Raw genomic sequence first — 4,462 nt, 5'->3', positions numbered from 1 at the left:
ACTCTTTTCTCCTTGGTCATGGCCTGAGGACCCCGAGACCACGCAGGAAGCAAGCCAGGAGCTTCCTCATTCGCCTAAGAGAGGGAACTGCCTCACCCTCTCTGTGCCAGCACCCGGAGTCTTGGGCCTCACAGATCACCGGCAGCTGGGGTAGGGGTCTGAGCCCAGGCACTTCTTTTAGTATAGTTCGATGAGGCTGGGGTGGCTGTGAGGTCATTTATGCCAAGAAGGAGGACCTCTAGACCCCGTATTAATCTCGGGCCCTTACAAAAGATCTATTTGGGGAGAGGGAGCATCCAAGAACCGATCAAGTGGCTACAGGCATGGTATTTGGAGACAGGACCTCATAGGCTTCCCTCTCCTCCTTGCCAAGGACACCCGAAACGTCTCCTTTGGGTCTGGTTTTCCCGAGTCCACCATGCGCCTTCATTCTTAGAATTGAACCATCCAGAAAGCAGGCATTGGTCATCTGGTGATGGCGGCCATAGCGTGACTGTTAAACCTAAGGGGGGGACTACCCAAGGGGGTGTATTTGCGATTAATAACGTCTCATGCTACAAGAATTTTCTTTGCCAAAGAGGCAGGCAACGGACCATTATGCTGGTCCCTGTGAGGGCATGGGCTCAGGGTGGGGACAGCTGCGCGGGGCGCACGGAGTGGAGTGGGGGCCAAGCATTTACCCTCTCTTGGTTGCTTCTCTGTGTCAGATGCGGGGTGCAGGGATATGGAAAGCTTGGATGGAAAGCACGGAGCTCTTGGATTCCCAGCGATGTCTCAAAAACACTATTAGAGGGGCCGAGGGCTTTGGGTCGGGCGCAGAGAAATATGAGCACTGACCCGCGTAGTAGCGGAGCAGCAAGAGGTTGTATATCCACATTCCGGGCCAGGCAGTCCCTGCAAGGCCCCAACGAAGCGCCTCGGAAAAAAAACAAAGCTTTGCCAGTTTCATCCAAGGTTAAACTCCACCGCAAGCATTTTTCTTTTTCTTTCTTCTTCCTATTTTTTTCCCCTCCCCGGAATCAGAGCGATAGCGTTACTGCAAAGAAACCGCAAATAAATCAACTTCTCGGCAGCCCGCTTTAGAGCTGCGGTGACCTTGGGGGGGATGTTTTCCTGCTAGACCCGTCCCAGAACTGGCGTGGGGGAGGGGACCCACTGTCATCCCAGTCCCCCCACACAACCCTAGAGAAGAAGGAGAAGGGGGTGGCCAAGGACACTGGCGGGTGTATATTATGGCATGTGTGCCCGGGGTGAGGAGTTTGGAAAGAGGTCAGGGGGGTATTGTGGTTATTATTTAAGGGGGACAGTGTCCGGTAACGGGGGATTTGCTACCGCGAAAAGGCCTGTGTACCCCAGACTGCGGTACCCCCTCCGCAAACGCCATACTAGTCCCTGGGGAATGGGGAACAAACCCCGATGGACAAACGAGGCCTCTTTGGGGACCTCTGGTCTTTGTCTGGGTGTGACCGGGTGTGTTCCGCAGCCAGTTTGTGCGGGGTGTGACTAATCGGATTTATGTGTGTGAGTGCCGGGGTGACTAATGGAGGGTTTGGCAGCACGTGTGTTTGGGGAGGGGCGCTGCACCTAGGTGGGGACTCAGTGCCCCAGGAGGGGGCTGCCTGATCTCAGAAGTTTCCTCCCTTCCCCCTTTCTCCTGGCTCCCAGCTTTGTTTGGGCCTCTGCGGGGCTGCCTGGCAGGCCCGTGCATGCTAGGGAGCTGTGGCTCAAATTCCACAGCATGCCTGGCGCCCAGAGGCAGCTCCTGGCCTCCCGCCTCCCTAAGCCACGTGGTACCTCCAAATCTGGGCTGGCCGCTTCCAAATTGGGACTGTCCCACCCCCTGAAGCTGAGCCCTCCCAGCATTTTCTACGTTGCCCAAGGAAGCCACTACAGACGCCCAGCTCTGTGATCTGTGATACTGTCCTAAAAGAATTCATAGAGATGTCCGAAGTCACAGCGGCACAAGGAAGTCGCTTAGGTTGTGAGTTCGGGGTCTCTTCGGACCTCCCCCCCCCCACCCCCCGCTCCGGTGCTGTAAATGGAATTCAGTCACTCACACACGGTAGTCAAGAACTCCATCTACCTCTAGGCCTCTAGCTAGATCCTAGACCCTAGGCCATAGGGGTCTTGAAGGTGGGGGTGGTTCGGACCTATAACCGCCACGCTCGGAAGGCAGGGGCAAGTGGCCATGTGAGTGTACCCAGGCCAGCCAAGGTTTCATAGTGAAACCTTGTTCCATGAAATGGAAAATAAGTAAAACTCTAGTTTTTATTTATTTTCTGGTTATTTATGATAGTGGAGCTATCCTCCAGAAGTTGAGAGGTGGAAGTTGGGGTACAGGAGTTCAAGGTCATCCCATGGTGTTTAACAAATGTAGGTCTGCAATTCAGTCCGTCAGTCTCTCTCCCTTTCTCAAAGAAATCAATAAAGGGGGCCGGCAAGACGGCTCGGCAGATAAAGGCTCTTGCCACTAAGACTGACACTCTGAGGGCCATCCTGGGAAGCCGGTAGTCAAAAGAGAACAGCCTTGCAGATGTATTCCATATACAGATAGTAGATGGGTGAGATATATATTAAATTATATATACAATTAAAATTTTTTTAAATTAAAAATAAACAAGGAGATTCTCTAGTGGGTAGTGGGTGTGGTTAGAAAGGTGGGTGCCGGGGTTGGGGATTTAGCTCAGTGGTAGAGCGCTTGCCTAGGAAGCGCAAGGCCCTGGGTTCGGTCCCCAGCTCCGAAAAAAAGAACCAAAAAAAAAAAAAAAGAAAAGAAAAGAAAGGTGGGTGCCGCTCTCCAGACCACGGACCCCAGGACAGATTAATTTGGAGGTCCAGAAACCTGGATACTCACACATGCCATCTCTCAATTCCACAGCCTCTCTGTGGCTTGTAGGCCGGAAGATCCAAGGAAGTGGGGAGATCTAACTAAAGTCACACACACCCCCAGCCAAGAAAGAGATGGGGAGGGAGGAGGTTGACCCTGACCAGATCTGACCCAGTACACACTCTCTCTCTCTCTCTCTCTCTCTCTCTCTCTCTCTCTCTCTCTCTCTCTCCACCTCACTCCCCCCTCCCTCCTTTTTTTTTTCCTTTTTATCTCTCATTAGCATGCATTTTCTTTCAAGCAGGAAAGAAAAACATTTCCCCATGGCTACAGCTTTGAAAACCCCCTCTCCTCACCAGTCGGGGCGCCCACTCCCCTGTCAATCTCTTCCCATCGCTTCCCATCCGCTGAAAGTCAAAAACAACCCCACCCCCACCCCAAAGATCAAACCTGGTAGGCACACACACACACACCCTTCACAACCTCGGAGCAGTGCAGTTCTGTGTTTCTACCTCAGCGAAGAGGGAGCAGGCCGCAGGAGAACCCTACCAGCACCTGTGTGTCTCCAGATTCAGCAGTCACAGCGTGTCATCTCCCAAGAAACTTCCAGAACTGCTCTGGCAGGGCAGACCCTCCCCCACTTGATTTTTTTTTTCTTCTTCTGGAAACCTTGATTCTCCTCCAAGGTGCTCCCTACACTAATCTATTCCCCTGCTACAGCTCCCTCTTAGAGGGGAGGGGGGCTCTGTTATAGATTGAGTACCTCCCCCCCTAATTCCTGTGTGTGGAAGCAATCTCCTCAAAATTGAAAGCATTCTGTCACACAGGGAAGCTGTAGGCTCTGAGACACATGAAGTAAAGCCAACTTAACAGGCTTACACTAGTCACAGGGAGCCTTCCTGAGCAGTAACGCGGTAACGGTCCACAGCCGGGCTGTTGGAGGGTCACTCCCGTATGTAACCCTGGTACTTCTGACCAATAAACTCCTTGGTTCACCAAGGCGGACTTCACTGTGGTTGGTAGCTGTGTGGGTGGATGGGGGTGTGGGGTGTGTGTGCCTGGAGCCACCTCCCTACTGCTCTCTGCCTTATACCCTTGAGGCAGAGTCTCTTCCGGTATCTAGAGCTAGGCTGGCTGCTTACAAGCCCCCAAGAAGCAATCCTTTGGTCTCCACCCCCAGCCCATTCCCCACCCCCAACACACACAAACACACACACACACACACACACACACACTCCCTGGAACAAAGGTCCTGGATATTTCAGGGTCCTCCTGCTTGTGCAGCAAAACCTCTTACCCCCACTGAGCTGTCAGCCATCTCCTGTTACTTTGACCCACTGTCAGTGTTCTGTCTGGTAAAAGTTAATTTCACATTATGCTAAGGCAACAAGACTTCAAAATGACCTTATATGGACATTGGAGCTGTCCAGAGCATGGCGGTACAGGCCTGTCACTGTAGCAATCCAGAAGCCGAGGCCAAGGCTGAGGCAGGGGAACCACACACTCCAGACAAACCTGAACTGCCTGGAGAGACTTCAGGAAACAAGCAGAATGACCATTTTAACCTTTTGTGTGTGGGTGCATGTGCGTGCAGAGGTGTGTACAAGCGTGTGGTGGCCTGAAGTTGTCAAACCA

The 4,462-nt window shown here is 52.7% G+C and overlaps 1 long non-coding RNA gene across 1 annotated transcript; it reads left to right on the top strand.

Annotated features, from left to right (window-relative positions):
- LOC108352424 (uncharacterized) lies at positions 1-1,072 on the top strand. Its single transcript, XR_015634663.1, has 2 exons — positions 1-150; positions 708-1,072. It is a non-coding gene; the product is annotated as an uncharacterized LOC108352424 (long non-coding RNA).
- The last annotated feature ends 3,390 nt before the right edge of the window (positions 1,073-4,462 follow it).

Source organism: Rattus norvegicus, chromosome 12 (assembly GCF_021556685.1).
Source record: "Rattus norvegicus strain SHRSP/BbbUtx chromosome 12, alternate assembly SHRSP_T2T, whole genome shotgun sequence".
Classification (NCBI taxonomy): Eukaryota; Metazoa; Chordata; class Mammalia; order Rodentia; family Muridae; genus Rattus; species Rattus norvegicus.
This window is presented reverse-complemented; position numbering and strand designations above follow the sequence as displayed.